Here is a 20,727-nt window from a genome sequence, read left to right on the forward strand (position 1 = left end):
CTCGCTTTGGAAATTATGTCCAGGATGCCTGATTTTGGGCACTGGCACCACAATGTTTTGTGACGTAGTAGAAGTTAGTGTCATTGTCAACTGCTTAAACCTGCATTGCTACACCACCCAGTTCCTCTGCTCTTCTGCCCCCTTAGTTTCATGTGTCTCAGAGCCAAGCCCCAGGACATGAAGCCCCCTTAGTGGCATGCCTCGCCGCTGTCATTCATCATCCACATCTCATCAGGAACTACAGAACCCTCTGCAGATTCAGGACCAGATTATAAACCCATGGCCAAATCCACCCCTCAATGGTAAATGGGAATGAATCAGGAAATATTTGTGTTTGAAGGAAGCTGCTTTGTTGATACTTAAAGAAACAGTGTTGTGGCACTTTTGATGGCACTAACTATACACAAAAAAGCAGTGGGTTGGAATATATCTGGTCATTATGTTATGTAGATATTTTATTGTATCATGATGATTATGATTGACAGCATGGTGACCTAGCCAGTCCCTACATGGCCAGTAAAGTAGATGCAGGATAAAGGCAGAGGCCAATCACACGCTCATTTCTCCCTCACTTAATCGGCCCAGATAGGTGTGAAAGGCAGGCTGGCAAGGAGAAGAGGAAAATTAGAGGACGTTGTGATTTTCAGATCCATATTCTTCAGAGCATGATCATTAGTGTGTAGCAGGACTGTACAGGGCATTCTTAGGTGTTTTAATGACCTCTTCGGAACGAATCACAATTACTGCTGCCATTCTGTGCACAGGCCACTGTATGTCAAAGTCTAGTTATTCACCTTCCATAGAGGTTTTGCCTATAGTTCTTGATGCACAACATAGTGTTTTATTAACATTGCAAAATGTGTCAGTTATTTAAAGAACAGGACTAAAGGAGAGCCACATCCCTCTCCCTCTCTTTCCATCTATACCTCCACTCTCCCTCTCTTTACCTCCACCCCTCTCTCTCTCCCTCTCTTTACCTCCACCTCCCTCTCTCTTCCTCTCTTTACCACCTCCCTCTCTCTTCCTCTCTTTACCACCTCCCTCTCTCTTCCTCTCTTTACCTCCTCCCTCTCTCTTCCTCTCTTTACCTCCTCCCTCTCTCTTCCTTTCTTTACCTCCTCCCTCTCTCTCCCTCTCTTTACCTCCTCTCCCTCTCTCTCTCCCTCTCTTTACCTCCACCCCTCTCTCTCTCCCTCTCTTTACCTCCACCTCCCTCTCTCTTCCTCTCTTTACCACCTCCCTCTCTCTTCCTCTCTTTACCACCTCCCTCTCTCTTCCTCTCTTTACCTCCTCCCTCTCTCTTCCTTTCTTTACCTCCTCCCTCTCTCTCCCTCTCTTTACCTCCTCTCCCTCTCTCTCTCCCTCTCTTTACTTCCTCTCTCTCTCTACCCTCTCTCTCTTTACCTCCTCTCCCTCTCATTACCTCCTCCCCCTCTCTCCCTCTCATTACCTCCTCCCCCCCCCTCTCTCTCTCTCTCTCTCTCTCTCTCTCTCTCTCTCTCTCTCTCTCTCTCTCTCTCTCTCTCAGTCCCTCAGCACTCGATAACTGGTATATGAAATGCAGACCTCTGCAAAGTTGATCCTCTCACAGAGTCAATGTTAATAGGAGTTGACCTCCCACCCAGCACCTTGTAGATCGACCTGCAGTATTAACACAAGACTGCTGGCTGACAGAGGTATGTGGAGAGGCCAGGTTCAAACCTTGATCCCAGCAACACGGCTTACAAAGCATTATGAAATAGTGTGTTATGGTGCAGTTGGAAGCATTGCAAGGACAGTGTAGCACTGAAATAGGGCTGTTTTTAAAACTACGCAATAGAAGCAAAAACATTTTGATTTATCATAGTTCATTGCAAGTACCCAAAAGTTTGCTTTTTAATTTTTTATGAAGTTATGGTTGTGGATAATTATTCCTAAATAATCTTTGAACAAGTTAAGTATTGTAGACTGCAGATAATCTAGGCCCCTAGACTGTTCCCTTTGTTGTGGAGGATTTTGTTTGATGAAGTAACATATTTGTCATTGTTCTCCTGGTTATTACTCTGCAACCTCTTGTCAATGCTAGATCCCTGCTGTTTACAAAAACAATATTAGGAGGGAATCAATTCTCTTTCTAGTGGTTTGAAATGAAAGGTGCCAGTCTCCTTGAATATTGGATCTGATTGTGTTACATAAAGAGTGAGACATGTGATCTTATTGTGTTACATGAAGAGTGAGACGTGTGATCTGATTGTGTTACATGAAGAGTGAGACATTTGTGAAAGGATCAGAATAGAAAGAGGCAAACTCCAGTCTCAGTTCTAATCATCCAAGGAAGGAATATCATTCGCAAGATGGACATACTATTTTCAGCCCTTAAATCACCACTAGGCTTCTGCAGAGTCACAGTTTGACTCTAAGCTGTGATATGCAGCTTGCGATCAGTCATACTATCACATAAAAACATTACTTCTGTGCAGTATTTTGAATCGAGTGGTAGGCCTACACTTTCAGCTTATGTAACTATCAAATCCATCCAAATGAAATTGGAAGGCGCCAGTATTTACAGATGGCTTTGCTAATCAAACTTAACAGTTGAAAAAAATAGACATTTAATTGCGTTAAACACAATTAATCCATTTGGTGGACAGCCAATAAAATAGGACACTTATTTTGAGGGTGCGTTTCTTTAAACTGGATAATCTAAAGCACTGTACACTGCAGTGTCAGAGATGAGTAGGCAAGGCGGAAGATTCAGTTACGAAAATAAATACTTTCAGTGAAAATGCAATTCCTGTGTCATCTCATGAGCGGCATCTCTACCTGACTGGAGCGATATTTCCACCAGTCCATATGTGCCACCACAGAAATAAGCTCTACAAGATCCCATCAGCTCAGGCTAACTGTCACCCAGACAAAGGGGCATCTTAATCAGATGTTTGTGGAGGAGGATGCTGGGAGGATGCTGGGAGGATGCTGGGAGGATGCTGGAAGGATGCTGGGAGGATGCTGGGAGGATGTTGGGAGGATGCTGGAAGGATGCTGGGAGGATGCTGGGAGGATGCTGGGAGGATGTTGGGAGGATGCTGTGAGGATGGGAGAATGCTGGGAGGATGCTGGGAGGATGCTGGGAGGATGCTGGGAGGATGTTGGGAGGATGCTGGGAGGATGCTGGGAGGATGCTGGGAGGATGTTGGGAGGATGCTGGGAGGATGTTGGGAGGATGCTGGGAGGATGTTGGGAGGATGCTGGGAGGATGTTGGGAGGATGTTGGGAGGATGCTGTGAGGATGCTGGGAGGATGTTGGGAGGATGCTGGGAGGATGCTGGGAGAATGCTGGGAGGATGTTGGGAGGATACTGTGAGGATGTTGGGGGGATGCTGTGAGGATGCTGTGAGGATGTTGGGAGGATGCTGGGAGGATGCTGGGAGGATGCTGTGTGGATGCTGGATAAGTGTTTGGGCCAGGCTACTGAGCCAGACAAACACTGTTCTGGGGGTGAGCTTGTCACAGTGATGTATGCTTAGCCACATGACACTGGCCCATCTAGGTGAAGTGGAGGGTTTCCATTTAGAAAAGGAAAGTAAGAAGCGTCTTGTAGACTCCCTCAATAGCTTTTTGGGTGGCTGTCCACTCTACCAGAGATGAGAAGTCTCAACTGGTTTTGTCATTTCAGATCAGGCCCATTCATTCTTTTGAGTTTATTAAAAATACATTTGTATAATAAAAATAAACTTTGATTCTTGAGGGACTCTACTCTCTATTTAGCCTGTTTATCATGTAACCTCCCGCTCCCATTTAGACAGTGTAAATTAAGGAAATCACTAATCAATCATACAACCTTTAAAGTCCTCTAAAGACTCCTAAGAGAGTTGTTTAGCAGCACAGACAGCTAGTGGAATGTCCATTTCTAATTTTGGAGCTGTATGCTACTTTCCAGCAAATTATGTTCCAGGAATCATGTTGGACATAAACCACATTTAGACCAATTGGACTGACCTTGTGTTCTGGGTAATGATTACCATGCATACCAGCGACCTGGATGACCCGATATTCCTCCAAACCACAGTGTAATGAGCAGGACCCCTGGGTGTTTCAAGGCTATCTCCACCGGCATCCAGAATTGTTCCTTCACCCTGCTACCTGTTTGTACAGATTATACCCCTCCTCCCAAGTGGCAGTTGCAGCAAAGTGGGAAGCAAGGCGGGGGTGACTGCTGTCATGTGAGTGTGGCTGGAGAGAATGCTGCAGGCTAGATGAACTGCTGGGCCGAGTGCGTCATAGTGGAGGCACAATGATTGAGTTGGAAATGTCACAGGGGTGATGGGTTGGGGTGGGTGGGGGTCCCTCTGTGGGCTGTTACAGGACATGCAGAGGCCAAAGACAATTAAACTCACACCTTAACACAACAACATTCACGGCAAGAAATGAGTGGTTGGATATTCTCTGGATTCTGGGGATGGGATTTCAGAATAGGAACAGACTTGGTATACTGAGTGTTTTCTAAGCATAGACATGAGCAGTGAGAAGCCTGTATCTGGTGTCCACTGCCCCCTAGCAGCAAGATCCCTCAGTCACACAGTCAAACATTCTTATTCACAAGTAAACATCTGACTCACAGGCTGTGTGTGTCATCGTGAAATGAAGCTCTCCCCACCAACAGACACTGGAACTATGAGAGTGCTCACAGAACAGACACTGGCACTATGAGAGTGCTCACATGGTAAAATGCCTTCATATCCTGCCTATGCCTTTAATAATTAAGTCAATTCAGGGTTTCTTCTTCAAGCTCATAATAGAAGTCATTTGATTTGGCTGTTAAAAGCTTGGAAAAAGCTTCTAGTGGGACTGTCTATGTTTGTGTACGAGAACGTAAGCACATGACTCATGACATTATGCAGTGGTGTGTGTGTTAGTGGATGTGTGTCTGAATGCGTGTGCCTTCACATCAACAGTAATGTGTGCTGTATTCTCTAAGTCTGGGACAATGATGACTGTCAATGCATGCTCACCATACGCAGACTGGCAGGAAATGAAAAAGACACAGCATGTGTACAGCATGTCCCTGTCAACACAACTTCATTTAGGTTAGGGCACTGGCTAAGAGTGCGTGTTGTGAATTAAATCATACCCATAAAAAAAACCCACACAGTATCAGAAGAGAGGCAGTACAAAACACACACTTCACTGAACACCATGTGTGTCTCTGCTAACACCATCACCAGACGGAAAGAACATTTGAGAGGACATTAAAAAGACTAAAATCAAATGTTTATATTTTTTGGGCTCAATCTGTCAGGGAAACCAGACTATAACTCTTTACTGTGTTCAGTAAAACTCGACGTCCTGGAATCAGGACCCACGTATCTAATTGATTGGGATGAGCGCTTTGCATTTGCAGAAAATAATTGCCACCATGTTGAGCTCCCACCCTGTGTGAACAGAGCCCAGCCTCTGTGTGTGTGTTCACTAAAAACTCCAGTTACCTTGAAGCCAAATCAACTCCCCCACATCTGCAGCACGGACACTGCACTAGTTAAGGACATGCTGTATCTAGTGTGTTGTGCACTGTAGGTACCACACACAGTAGAAGAATTTCCTCTGTCAGCCATCCCTTTCCCCACTGCTCAGCTGACGATGCAGGGAGCCAGAGCTAGCGCTGTTCCTGGTCTGACAGCAGCACCTACTGCCCTTGAGCAGAACCTGCCAGAGTGGCAGAACCTGCCAGAGTGGCAGAACTGCTGCGATGACGAAGCTCCCCGCAGGAGGTGGAGAACCTGGGAGGAGGTGAGGCCTGGAGAGGCTGAACACACAGCCACCTCTGGGGACAACACAGAGGAAAATACACACACTCCAGCATTTCAGACCCTTACAGTTCAGCATGAGCCCTGTGGGCTGGGCAAGATTTTGGACAAAGCACTTTCTGTCAGCACATTTTACACCAGATTGAAAGCAAAGGCAACAAACTGCTACTGCAATCAAACTTACTCATGACTTATGTGCGGACTGTACAAGGTACTGTATTTCTTGACTGCCAGGCATAGCATTGTGATGTCTGCTTGTCGATTAGGCACAAACTTAGTGTGAGACCTGTTCAGTAGGAGGTCATCAGTTACAAAACGGCTTCTGCATCTTGAGTTGACCATAAAGACTCCAACACACTAGCATGAAGACTCCAAAACACTAGCATGAAGACTCCAAAACACTAGCATGAAGACTCCAAAACACTAGCATGAAGACTCCAACACACTAGCATGAAGACTCCAACACACTAGCATGAAGACTCCAACACACTAACATGGCATCACAACCATCTGCCCTTCAGCCCCCGAAGAAGTTCTGCATCCTAATTGAAATCTAGCCTTGTACCAGGAATCTAGTGTTTGGAACTCACACCCAAGAACAGCTGGTAGAACTCACCAGAGATGATCCCAGCTGAGGCTTCTCATATATGGAGGCAGGGAGCTGAAGGTGGAGGAGGGGAGAATCCACTTGTGGTTCCGGACGGATCAGTTCATCAGCTTTTACACTTCTCCCCAGGTTGATAGCCAGCCCATTCTACAGACCCCAAACATGCATGCAAAAGATGAGATTCTAGTGAGTTGCACATAAGGATTGAAAGTTACACACAGTCTGTAAAAATACACAATTGTGTTAACCAGGTGTTCTCTGCTCTCCAATATTGCCTATTTTAATCAAACAGAAATATGAGATTTATAGGCATTTTATACTGTGGATGTGAGTTTGAGTTATTGTGCTTGTCTGTGGGTTTACGATTGCATAAATGTTTTCCAGTGAATGCGTGATTTATGTTTCTGATGGATTCATGCTGTGTTCACATTTGCACAGTATAAGATACACATTTTAGAGTTACAGTTCATAAGGGGAAATCTGTTCATAAGGGGAAACACATTTCCTGTGTTTAAAGGTCATTCTTTAGGAGGAAAAAGCTCTCTGACCAGGGGTCCCAAAACTCTCCTGGGGTTTCTGGTCCAGGTCATGTGACCTTGTGCTGTCCACCTTCCAGAGGACTGTGGAGGCGTGGCCTCTACCTGAGGAGCAACATCAGAACGGCAGGAAGAAATCTTCACACTTGGAGCACATTTCATAGTCTTCAGTGCAACACAATGTGATTTGCAAGCGGAAGTAAAACAAGAAGTAGGTATACAAAATAAAAGGCTGATTTATGTACCTCATGAAACACTTCTTGTCTAAAAACTAAAAGCAAGCTGTAGTGACTAATATGAAAACACATGCAGCCAAAAGCTCCCGTCAGAATCCTGTATTGCTCCTGGAGAGACTGGATGTGTCTGCTGCTGAGAGGTGGAGGAGGAAGGAGAGTGCAGCTGGGAGCTCCTCCACAGCCAGGGTCCTCAGAGTCCTAGAGAGGGTGCTCTCCACACCCTGCAGGTCCCACCCTTCGCTGGGGAGTCTGTTTAGTGTTCCACTGTAGTTACCTGAGTGAAGCAGACTTGAGTTCTTCAGATGGTTTAGCTGAATGCTTGAATTTCTTCCGATCGCCAGTGGTGGATCTGGAAAAAAGAATAAATAACATCTTCCTGAAAATATATAGTCTTGATTTTTAATCTAATGGTTTGGTCCTCCCCAATGTTAATTACAGTATGCGCTGAAATGCTAAAATTAGTGGGTGTGAAACTGAAATGGAATCTTACGTAGAGCTTTCGTTGGATGAACAGGTCCAAGATGACCCTCCAGGGAAAACAGGGGAATCCTGTGAATGAGAGGGATTTCAGGTGTAAGAACAGCAGTGATGACACAGATGGTATGGTATTCCAAGGTTACAGCACCCCCTGTTGGTTTCACATGAGGACTGACTGACTGTTCACTCATAAATGATCCCTCCCACACACAGTCTCTCTTTCCTTCATTCTGGTTTGTCTCTCTTGCTCTCCCTCTCTCTCATTTAGCACACACTCACCCACATCCACCTCCCCCCCTCACACAGCCACATCCACCTCCCCCCCTCACACAGCCACATCCACCTCCCCCCCTCACACAGCCACATCCACCTCCCCCCACACACACACACGCTCTCACAAAGCCCTCTCCTCAGTAAGAACTATGACGACAATACTGCCCCCTACTGGATGATCAGGTCTCTTCTCAGCAGACAGATCCACATCATCTGTACTCAGGGACAAGGGTTGTTGTAGACTGAACACCACCCATCCAAATCACCATCTCCACCAAACCACACACACACATGCATAATACCACACACACACATGCATAATACCACACACACACATGCATAATACCACACACACACATGCATAATACCACACACACACATGCACGCACACATACCCCTCCACCAGACACGTACATTACATCCTGTACCATATCATTAACAGTACCAACACACACTTCAGCACAGTACCATTACCATGTCTTAACCCTCACCCCACACACACTAGCAGATAATTAAACCCTTTAAACAGTCTCCGCACCCCCCCCCTTCCATCTCTCACACGCTCATGTCCTCCTCAGAAGATGGCCTGCGATGGGATCTGAGTGGCGGGGAGATGAGCGGGGAGATGAGCGGGGAGATGAGCGGGGACATGAGTGGGGTGGCGTCCCGGAGGGGGAACTCTATCAGAGCGCAGCAGAAGAGGAATCACGCGGTATTAACGTTTCATAATGTCTAAAAAAGAGAGTTGATGTGCTTATCAAAAAGATGCACACTTTGGCTTCCAACTGAAACATATATTCCACTTAAATGTCCTGATAAAGATGAGTTAACACTGTGGAATGGCAGCCCTCCAGCCCTGCTGTGCTTTACTGTTTTCATTTTGCTTTACTCTTTCAGATATCTAATCATTTTATATCAGCAACAGGTAAAACAACAGGCCTTCGGTAACGTGCTGTTGCTCCTATTAGCTGTGTTCCTCCTGGCCACCCAGAAGAGTTTAGCCATGAGATACCAAGAGGCCATACAGTACTATACACACTGTGGCAGGAAGAGTTCCATGACCCCAGCAGAACCGGGCCCGTGGAACATAGATGAAACACAAGTTTCCATCGAGCACTTTCAGAGGCCATCACTATGACACCGTGATTGATTAGAGCGGGTATTCACCGGAAATATGGATTTGATCCACCGGATTGCTTCAGAAACCCTCCCCATCAGACATAAATTAACTTACAACAAGCATGAATAACTCTGATTAGATTGATAAATGGGAAATAACTAATTTCACAGGATTGATTCTGAAACTGAGCGCTACACTGACCATATCTCTCGAGGTTTGAATGGCTGCCTCTGGAACAATCCTGTATGACATGCCTCAGTTTCCAGATGATTACCGGCCTGATGTGACAGCTCATGCTAGGGAACCTGGCGCACGCTGCCCCCTAGAGGCCTGGAGGCCTAGACACAACCTCCTCATGGAAGCACCGTCACCTCACTGCCTGGAGCTGGAAGGAACACACAGAGCTGTTCTTAAACTGGCCTGTGGTGGTGTTCAGGAGAACCACTCGTGAGCGTGTTTGAGCTCCAGTGTTTTTCATGCTAGGTTAGGACACGTCCTGTGTTGGTATGAAAGGATGTGAACTGTGGTATTAGATATCGATGACGAGCAGGATGTGTTCTGGAAGGCTTGCAGAGATGCAAGGCCCCTGCGGTGATGGATGAACATGTTGTTTACATATTAAACTGCTACGTTGTCGGTTGGAACACGTGTTTTAATGCATGATCCGTTTAGGAAAGAGAGAGTGGGTCTATGCTCAAAGTCCAACTACATTTTCAGATTGTTAGGGCACAGTCTTCAGTACATTTACTACACACATACACACACACACACACAGGGTTACTGCAAGGAAAGTGTTTCTAACTAGGAACAGTCTGAAGAGGGGGCAGCTCAGTGCTGTCTGAAGAGGGGGCAGCTCAGTGCTGTCTGAAGAGGGGGCAGCTCAGTGCTGTCTGAAGAGGGGGCAGCTCAGTGCTGTCTGAAGAGGGGGCAGCTCAGTGCTGTCTGAAGAGGGGGCAGCTCAGTGCTGTCTGAAGAGGGGGGCAGCTCAGTGCTGTCTGAAGAGGGGGCAGCTCAGTGCTGTCTGAAGAGGGGGGCAGCTCAGTGCTGTCTGAAGAGGGGGCAGCTCAGTGCTGTCTGAAGAGGGGGCAGCTCAGTGCTGTCTGAAGAGGGGGCAGCTCAGTGCTGTCTGAAGAGGGGGCAGCTCAGTGCTGTCTGAAGAGGGGGCAGCTCAGTGCTGTCTGAAGAGAGGGCAGCTCAGTGCTGTCTGAAGAGGGGGCAGCTCAGTGCTGTCTGAAGAGGGGGCAGCACAGTGCTGTCTGAAGAGGGGGGCAGCTCAGTGCTGTCTGAAGAGGGGGCAGCTCAGTGCTGTCTGAAGAGGGGGCAGCTCAGTGCTGTCTGAAGAGGGGGCAGCTCAGTGCTGTCTGAAGAGGGGGCAGCTCAGTGCTGTCTGAAGAGGGGGCAGCTCAGTGCTGTCTGAAGAGGGGGCAGCTCAGTGCTGTGTGAAGAGGGGGCAGCTCAGTGCTGTCGTGTAACATGATGACTCCAACACCACATTCTGGTAGGAGGGCTTAGCCAGGCTCATCAAGCTTTTTAGCAAAAACAGCAAGACGTTCCACCAAGCAGAACTGCTGGTGTCCCACCACGCTGCACAGCTCTCTCGTGTTTCTCCCACAGCCTGTTTGCTGCGGGGGAAGACTCTGTACTTCTGTACAGTTTTGCTACTGTACAGGGATTAACTGAGTGGTTTTACGTACAGTGACTTAGATTTACTCCCTCCTTCTGAACTACAAGTGAGAGAAATGAATGTGAAAAAGCTAACTCACAAACACATAAAGGTGCATTTTCAATGATACTGTTGACCAGGGAGAGTCAACACATCTACAAACCAGCCTGCTGTATTTAAAACGGAATCAAACTAAAAGTGGGATATGGTTCTTCCACACAAATGAAAAGCACAGATGTAATTGCACACTGTTGTAACTCATGTCAGTGTCTGTCAGGACTCACACAGGGATGACATGCATTCATGTCAACATCTGCTTCCTCATCTATTTTCAACAGCAAAGGCTGTATTAAAGCTTTCATAAAGCACCTTGAGCACACATCAGCTAGACTGCCTTGTTATCAATAATGACACACTACAAATTATGCTTCTTCAAATTTGGTTGTTGCAGACGGCCTGGCAAAACGCATCAATTGAGCTATTGATACTGTATGAAAGTGTTTTGCAAAATCCTGCCATGAATAGAGAGGTAATTTTCTATTTTCTTCGATGCCCTCCACCTGACCCTCTTTGACTGTGTCTCTGCTAGTCTGCTTTGTGCCGGGGGGGAGGAGGAGGATCCTCACAGTGGTACATCTTCAACCTGGACATATTTATGCCTTAGGAGCAGACCTTTCTTCCTGGTCAGCATGGTTCTCCTATGTGTGTGTGTGTGTGTGTGTGTGTGTGTGTGCCTGCGTGCATGGCCGCACCTTGGTCTGTGTGTGTATGAAATTCCCTGTTCACGCTGCTCTGTTGAAGAGGAAGGTTAGTGAGCCAGAGAACTATCCACTGGGACTTTTAACAACCCTGTGAAGTAATTTACTTACTATAAGTAATAATATTACAAAATAAAATAATACAAAATAAAGCAGTTTTGTCTGGTTTGTACCAGAAACATGTCTGAGGCTCCCTGAAGCGTGATTCTGCTGCCGTGTTCGTCTGGGCCAGTCGTCACACACGGCACTAGACTAACACATGCTGCATGCATCAGCATCTTGATGAATGCCAAAACTGTTTATTTTCCTTTCATTCCTTATTTCAGCACCTTTTTAAGACTTTAGAACAGGAAGGTTTCATAAATTGACGCTCTGATGAAACAGTCATGGTGTATATTATAATCATATATCAATACACAGTCAGCCAAATGGATTTTACGCACCAAGAGACATATAACTCCCTGTGTGGATGGAAATTGCACAGCTGTGTTTTCCCCTTACTCTTACAGTTTTGTGAAGATGGGACATGTTTAATAAAGATGATCATTTACCCAAAAGAGAATGTTGACCGCTCAATTTCTACACTTGTTCCTTCTGCCATCCTCTCCTGTTATAGAGAAGCAGCCTGGACTGTAACTGCTCCCTGAGGTGGGGCGTGGCACAAAGCCAGTGTCACATCTATTCTGTCTTTTGGTCTCTCCTCTTCACTCTCAATTCTTTTCACTCATTCTCTCTCTCTCAGCACACACACACCTCTCTAATTGCATTGTCAAGGTTGATTAGATGGACAGTACGATGATAGGATACTAAGTAGTGGATATTAATCTGATTAATTGCTGCTTGATCTCACTAGGTTAACAAGGTGCCTTGCTCAAAACCTGACATGACATGTCATGAAGACATGAATATAATCTGAACCTCCGAATATTCTTTAGGCACAAATTCCCTTGGTCAAAATGTTTCTTGATTTAGCACAGATTATCACATTTACAGTGTTATTTTACGTAATCTGTTAAAACTTTTCTCAAAATGTTAATTTCCCTGGATCTTGCCAATCTCTCATATTTGCAACAATGTTTTCACTTTTCAGAGCAAAAATGCTGTCCACCACATATTAATCTCAGCATGGTTACATATTATGTGATTTTGTAAACCAGCTTGTGTGAGAGATTCAATGTGAGGAGACAGAAAGTCTGGATGGGGGAGCAGGTATCGTTTAGCAGCGTTTGACACCTCTGCACATTCTTGAGAGACCGCAAACCCACTTCTTTTAAAGCAATTGTCATTAAAGCTCTTTGATGATTTGAGTCTCTAAACTCTTAATCCTACTGAGAGAAAGCTCTGTAGGAAATTTCAAAGGTTCAGATTTAGTATTTGAATATTATTCATGTCAGTCCCTCCTCCATTCCCCCAGTACACAGGAGACACAGCTCCCCTTTCCTGCTCTATGGGGCAGTCAGAGCTTCAGTGGAAGGTGGTGTCTCATCTCTTGTCTGTTCTTGTGAGTTGAGCATCATGATGTCATGTGCCTTGCCTATCTATAGGAGATAGTGAGTGTGTGTGTATGTGTGTGTGTGTGTATGCGTGTGTGTGTGTGTGTATGCGTGTGTTGTGTGTGTGTGCACCCGTGCGGGCTTCATGATGTCATATGCTGCAGCTCTCGATGAAAGAAAATTAGCCCATGGATCAAATTCCAAACTCGGTGGGAGGACATTGTGGCACTCGCTCAGTAATCTGCTGCTCAGATTTGCCTGCGGGTGAACAGATTGTGGCTCAACTTGATATGACGAGCTTTCCAAAATGTCAAAAATCAAGGAGATAAGTCTTAATTGTGATTCACTTCATGCCGCAAGCACTTTGCTGTCAAAGTTTGGCCGTGTCCATTTTGGACAGCGTTAAAACACACAGGAGGAGGTGTCCAGGAGGGGGGGGGTCCAGGAGGAGGGGTCCAGGAGGAGGGGTCCAGGAGGAGGGGGTCCAGGAGGAGGGGGTCCAGGAGGGGGGGGTCAGACCAGGCTGAAGCAGCCGGGAGGCTGGCTGACTGTCAGGGTCCTGGGACTCTTTGGACGTTCACCTCTCTGATGCTGGTCAGGCATCCTGGAGGTGAAGGTCCAAACATAGGCAGACCCCACAACAAGTAGAAAAAGGTTCTGTGTAAGATCCCTGTAGGAAACATCAGATAGCCTAGCTTTGTCAAAACACCATGTATTTCCCCCCCTTCCTTCGCTTCCTGTCATCTTTCCCCTCAATGCAGGGAGGGAAGGAGAGAAGGCCTCTTCAGACCTCAGGGCTGCTAGGTATTAGCTGGCTGTGACACAGTTTCCACACTCCAATAGATGAATAATAGAGCAGTGAGGGAAGGATCTCCTCATGCTTAATGTGGAAGAGAGAGAGAGAGAGAGAGAGAGAGAGAGAGAGAGAGAGAGAGAGAGAGAGAGAGAGAGAGAGAGAGAGAGAGACAGAGAGAGAGAGAGACAGAGAGAGAGAGAGAGAGAGAGAGAGAGGGAGGGAGGGAGGGAAGGAGGGAGGGAGGGAGGGAGGGATAAATAAAAGGTTACTACTAACAAGTAGTTGTTGGTGAGGAGAAATATAATCTTCTAAAGTGGTACGGAAGCACAGATAATAATACTCAGCTATGTGTTCACTCCAGTTTTAATATTGTGTTGTTGACATTATAATCGTAACTTCCCTTAGCACTTAAGGCAATGTTATTTTGTCTTACTCTCCACTGAGAGAAAACCCCACACAGACACAAAAATACAGTTGGGTTGCCAGCTTAGATTAAATATCCCCCAGAGGGTGCAAAACTTTTTGTGATTAATGAATCGGGTGCAGAGTAGGGGGTAACGTGAATAATGGGATTTGAAGGTCTTTTAAGTATCTCTGTTCCTCCCTTTCTCTACCCATCGACCTACGTGTAGGTCTGACCCCGAGCCGCAGACAGCTGAGAGGCGGGCGTTTCTCCCTCTCCTGAAGCTCTCTGTCTCTACATCTGCTTCTGCACACACAGTGTTCCTGCTGACTGTGCTGGCTTTGCAGATGCCTTGGGAGCCGGCAAAACCCCCCGAAGGGCTCAGGAAAGTGTGTCAAGGAAGAGAGAGCACATCTTCTGTTCTTCCTCAGAAAGGAGGCATGAGATGAGCAGCAGGCCTGGCGTTTGAAGTTCAAACCGTGTTAAAATGAGGGTTGACCCTGACAGGACCATAGAACTGTATTCTGCCTACCAAATGATAAGAAGGAATTTACTTTAGCGTATGTGATTCAGGTCTGTTCCGGTGCAGCACAGCTGGGTGCTGAATAACACACTACATTTCCTAAAGGTTGCTCTTTTCATATCCCTGGACCGTACAGCAGACCAAACCAGGCCCATACAGGACCTGACCATGTAACAGACGTTGAGGCTACACTGAAATAGATTTTCTTTGCGGCCTTTAGCGTATCTGTGTGTGGGACTGACTACTGAGAGCCAACGGCTTGGTAGGACATTTTGCAGGACCTTTCTCTCCCCCCTCCAACCCTCCCTTCCCACCCACCGGGGCCAATCTGGCGTCAGGTGTGGCGCTGTGGTGGTCCTGGAGATGGGCCTGCAGGCCGGAGGGAGGCCAGGAGGACAGGATCACTTGCAATAGACCAGCAGGATCCAAATCATTCTATTGTTGAATTTTCTTTATGTAAAGCAAATCAGCCATGTGTTGCTAATGATTTTCAAATCAAGTGTTAAGCCATGAGTAGAGGACGCTCTCAGATGTTTTGCTGGTTTGCTGGATCTCTCCAGTGGCATTGCCAAGTTTCATTGTTCAAGTTTTTTTTTAAGGTGTGAACACATGTCTGTGTTGTCATGGTTCCAACATTTGGCCAACGAGATCAAGCCAAGTACCACTAAAACGTCAGCCGACTTTTGCCGGAAGCCAGCTAGCAGAGGAACGAAAGCCTTACCTTTTCCAAACATCCCTACAGGTATTTTCAGAAAATGTCTGTACAACAACTGGGAGCACATTTTAGATTATGTTGTGCTTCTGTTATGTTCAGTCTCTAACCCTGTACTCTGCAGTGTTAGTTAACCACAGTGACTCTCCTCACAAGCGACAGGGTGGCCTCCTGGGTAACCAGTGGGGTGTCACACTGCCTCTGTGTCATGCCCTGTGGGGGCCGTCATGTGACCCACTGACACAGTCAGGCCGGGTGGAACAGTCACCTCGGAGCGCTGCGCAGAGCTAGCTAGCTAGCGAGCCAGCCAGCGGGCAGACTACGCCACTCTGCAGATCATGTCTAAATAAAGCCCTGACGCCGCATGAATCACTGTCACTGATCCCACACAAGCCGGGACACACCAGGTCTGCCTTCTCGCCTGTCTCAGCCCACTCATTTGAAGACAGAATGGAAGAAGAAAACGAAGAAGAGAGATTGTGTGAGAGGGAGAGCGAGAGCAGACGCTCTTCACTGGAGTGCCATGGCTTAGCCTAAGAAGCTTGAATAATCAGTGTGTTAAGCTGTCAGGGCCTCGCGCTCGCGCCCACCGTCTCTTAACAACTCCTGGGTGCTTTTAATCAAGTAGAAACGCTGAGCAGGAAGCAGCCAGCTAAGAGACGGGGCTTTAAGAGTATCCGTTACACTTTCTCCTGACATCACCAGATGCACGTTTTTCCACTGTAAGCTGCAGACAAGTCTGTTTTTTTCCTTGCTGAGGACAAGGTGTTACACTGCTGTAGGTCTTTGGCATTTGGTGGTCTGAGTTGAAAAGTAAGCCCAAAGTGTGACAGGATAAGATAATTGACCATGTAAGACAATTTGACATAGGCTACTGACAAACGAACATATTGCTGTGGCGTTTGAGACCTTGGTTACTTCTGAGTTGGGTGAAAACACTGCTCTGTTATCAACATGTTGAAGTGTAGATGTCAAACACACACAACATATCTAGCATAGCTAAGCATACCAGTTGAGAATGAATAGCCATGTCACAGCACATGGTCCCATCACAAGAGTCGGGGCTTGACAGGGACCAACAATCATATTTTCACATCATTTACCTCTGAAGCACTTCTACACAGCCCTGTGTGTGGGCTGCTGTAACATGAAGGCAGCAGGGCCTGTTAATGTCCACGACTGCACCACCCAACCCACAATCAGCACAGCAGCGGGTAGCCATCCTCACAACACCACCCTGCCATCGACCTCCCTCCCTCCTCCATCCTCCCTTCCGTTTCCTCCTTATCCCCCCTCTGATTGATCTCATGGCCCATCGCCGGCTTAAATTACATTGCAGAGTGGGTTTTCACAGAGACAAAGGGCTCCAGATTTCATAAGCCATAATTCTCCCTCCCGATAGCCTCAACTTGGGAAAAGGTGCAGCATTCAATTTCAGTGCCTCACGGCGAAGGCTTTTTTCATATATATTTTTGCATTCGCCCATGAGTTATGACACTAGCCAGGCGGTTTTTCCAGTTACGACCCCAGCACAGACAGGGAGACCTTCCTCACCAGTCGCAGCTGATGTGGAAGAGGGAAAGAGGGAGGTATTGAACCTGAGCCAGGATCAGTCACAGCTTCCTGCCAGCGTACAGCAGTAGCCAGAGTGCATCATCTGATTTACTTTAAAAAGGTTCCAACTGACATTTTCAGTATGCAGCAAACCGTCTCCAAATGCAGAAGCAGTAGTACTATGGTATTACTATATGACATGCTAGTCTTGCACAAACTGTTCCCAACAACAGTACTCTTGTTGAAGCCTTTAATTACCAGTTACTACGTAAATGTTTTTGGGGTACTAATGACAATTTAGTCTTCTGGATGTACAAAAAATTGCGTAGCTATTCCTTTTAAATTGTGTATCACAGCATGCTTTACAACCCAAGTTACCAAAAATATTGCATGGTCAAATCAATATTTTGAAATTCAGCCTTTAACAGGACAGATACTTTTCAAGAAATTCACAAAAGAATAGTGCTTTGTAAGTCCATCTAAAACCAGCCTAATGGAAATGGTTTCTCCAAATCCTTCGTCCCTCCCGTGATTGTGACGTATCCCAAAGCTGCAGTTAGCTGCACAGCGCTGTGTGTGTGTTGTCGCTGCTTGCTGAGCAGGACACAGAGTGTCAGGGCTTGTTTCTCGCTGGGCCACCGGCTCCCTCACCATCCCAGAGCCAGGACAGTGTGAGGTCCGGAACAGGAGGAGGAGGAGGAGGAGGAGGAGGAGGGAGGAGGGAGGAGGAGGAGGAGGAGGAGGAGGACAGGCCGAGGCACAAAGGGAGCAGCTGCTCTCCGACCATGGGCTTCCATACGGAGGAACGGACTCTAGGAGGATATGAGACTGCAGAAAAGAAAAGCTGGTTGAGACAGTTGGTGTTTTAAATATCAATGGAACTCGGTGTTAGGTTTCAGTATTTTTAGGTTTTATAGGTTTTGTATCCAGTAAGATTTTTCTCAAACAACCAAATGTGTTCCTCACTCTGCACAATATTGCTGCCTTTGAAACTCTACCCTCTGGCATGCAAGGTGAAAGAGAGAGAGAGAGAGAGAGAGAGAGAGAGAGAGAGAGAGAGAGAGGAGAGAGAGAGAGAGAGAGAGAGAGAGGGAGGAGAGAGGAGAGAGAGAGAGGGAGAAAGAGAGAGAGAGAGAGAGAGAGAGAGGGAGAGAGAGGGAGAGGTAGAGAGAGAGGGAGAGGGAGAGAGAGAGAGAGAGAGAGAGAGAGGGAGAGAGAGAGGTAGAGAGAGAGGGAGGAGAGGAGAGAGAGGGAGAGAGAGAGAGAGAGAGAGAGAGAGAGAGAGGTAGAGAGGGAGAGGGAGAGAAAGAGCGCGCAAGATATTCGAAAGACAGCAATGAAAGGGAGAGATGCACCCCCACTTTCGTGTGCTCATAAATATGTAATTCTACACTCTTACAAAGGCTTTCAAATAGGTGTAGGTATATTAAGCATAGCAGCATATAACAGACTGAGCTGAATGATAATTGCAGACCTACATGCCTCATCTGAAGACAAATAATGCTTGGTCTTATTCAGGTACGGACTGAGGGATTCAGCTATCCAAGAGATTCAGCAAAAGGCCGTGTGAGACAGTATCATGAGGTGATAGCCTGCGTAAAATAGTCTACGTATTATGAATCTGTAGTTGTACGGTTGAAGAGGCCTCTTAGTTGCTGTTAAATGAGGCTCTATGAGGCTCCCAAGTACAGTATGACCTTTAAAGAACAATGGCAATTTATAGTGGCAAGGGACACTTCATAGAAAGCCCCATTAGAAAGGGACTCGACCTGGGAGTGCTCTGAGCTCCGAAGACTGAGGAAGCCCTTCTGAACTCCCGGGACACGTGCACTGTTTGATCGTTTCATCAATGTGTTGTTTCGACTCAAGTATGGCCCACTGCAAGGGAAACAGTTCTAGTCACAGATCAGGTTCTGTGTACCTCACAGCACAGCTGCCTGCCTGAACCTTACAAAGGCCTTCTTGCTTTTTATTGACAGATGAGAATATATATAATCCTAGTTTTAAATATGGATCACTTTCACTAGATATTCAGCGTTTGATGTCATCATGCTCAGGTTTCTAGACTTATCTGTGCAACAATAGACACGTGTTCAATTGAACATATTTCCAAACACCAAATCATCACCTCTTCACTCTCCCTGGTTAATCAACAACTGTAACTGGGTTTCACTTCCTGACAGGCTCTGTCTGACTGTCCCAGGAACCAGAACTTTCAACATACACCAACCCTCTACCTGCTGCTGTGCAAGGTATCACTCTCAACAACTAGGTACATATTCTTTTGTATTTATACTTATAAATACTATATATTTATCATATGTATTTAATAGGCATTTCAACTTTGATTAACAGCACAAAATGTCTGATTGTATCAAAGGCTTTCACTTCTAACGGCAAACTCGTTTTTCAGTCTAAAGGAACGTCTCCAGGCTCATTGTCTTTCTGTCTCTTCATGAAACACAAATACTGCAGCTGAAAGCTGCTCTCCCTTGGGAGTGGATCTCTGGACAGTCTTGTCCTCTCAGAAGGCTGTATCGCAGATGCCTCTTCACAAAGCAAATTAAAAACTGATTATCCCAACAGAAAGGTCACCCTGTACACTGGGGAAAGCCCTCCTCAGAAGCACAGGAGCCAAGGTGAAAACGTGTGGCTTGTTAAAGTTTTTCTTGAAGACTTTATGGTGATTCACTTTTACCATGCCACCTTATTGTACAGTAAGTATTGTACAGCGCACATACTGTAGCAAAAGCATATTTTGTAGTTGCAGATGTACATATTTAACAGTATCAAACCAGCAACTGCTACTTTGTTTTTGTGGTGCAGGTGTTAAAGATTATGTAAAGAAACATTACATTGATGTTTAAATGATTTACGTTGCATACAGCCTTGCCAGTGGCCCAGTCCTGATGGTAAGACAACTCCTAGACATCCAGGAGCACAGTGAAAGCTCTGTGGATATCTGGCTCTGTAGACAGCAGGTCTGGGCTGGGTCACAGAACCTCCTCCCTGGGCCCATGTGGAGACCTAAGCACTTTCTGTTCCTCTGCTCTCTCCAAAACATGTTTTATAGACCCTGTTAATGTGGGCTTGGCTCGCTGGATCGCTTGATTCAATCAGCCGAGCCGGTAGCGTTGTGAAGTCATTATGCGTTTGTGCAATGTCATGCATTTGTGGTTCTAGTGGTGGTCTGTACCTCGTTGGGTCAGCAGCTCAGCTAGCAGTACTATGCCAGCACTCAGCCTTCTATAAATAGTGGATGCGAACAAGGGGGTAAACAATGTAAATCAATTAGTGATGCGTTTTCAGTAAACCAAACTATGGTTATATGAGATGGTTCCTGCCCTGGGCGGTCTGATGAGAAAGAGTTAATTGACTTCTCCCTGCGTTAGTTCCTGCTCTGGAGCCCTGGGGGCTCAACAAAGACACAGATAGAGAGATGAGCAGAGACATGAGCAGAGAAAGAGGTGAGCTTTCTGCAACATATCAAAGGAACAGCGTGAAAAGTGACCTCCTACTTTTAATCTTCTCTCGTTGCCACTTTCCCAAAAATGCCGTTCTGAGAGGAACTGCTGGAGGGGAAACAACAGAGGCAGGAACAAGAGAGGCAGGAACAAGAGAGGCAGGAAGTAGAGAGCAGGCAAACATGGTGTGAGAAAAGAGAGGGATGGAAAGACAGCATAGAGAGAGAGAGAGAGAGAGAGAGAGAGAGAGAGAGAGAGAGAGAGATACAGAGTTAGAGAGAGAGAGAGAGAGAGAGAGAGAGAGAGAGAGAGAGAGAGAGAGAGAGAGA

The 20,727-nt window shown here is 46.4% G+C and overlaps 1 protein-coding gene across 1 annotated transcript in view; it reads right to left on the reverse strand.

Moving 5' to 3' along the window:
• The window catches only part of LOC124485444 (poly(rC)-binding protein 3-like), a 36,097-nt gene that overhangs the window by 15,045 nt on the left and 325 nt on the right, over positions 1 to 20,727 (reverse strand). The window contains exons 2-5 of the mRNA XM_047047062.1: positions 7,653 to 7,711; positions 7,437 to 7,511; positions 6,939 to 7,031; positions 6,400 to 6,537 (exon numbers count right to left, since the gene is read on the reverse strand). The gene's annotated coding sequence lies outside the window, so the exon portion shown is untranslated. The remainder of the gene's footprint in view (positions 1 to 6,399; positions 6,538 to 6,938; positions 7,032 to 7,436; positions 7,512 to 7,652; positions 7,712 to 20,727) is intronic.

Source organism: Hypomesus transpacificus, chromosome 23 (genome assembly GCF_021917145.1).
Source record: "Hypomesus transpacificus isolate Combined female chromosome 23, fHypTra1, whole genome shotgun sequence".
In the NCBI taxonomy this organism is placed as follows: Eukaryota; Metazoa; Chordata; class Actinopteri; order Osmeriformes; family Osmeridae; genus Hypomesus; species Hypomesus transpacificus.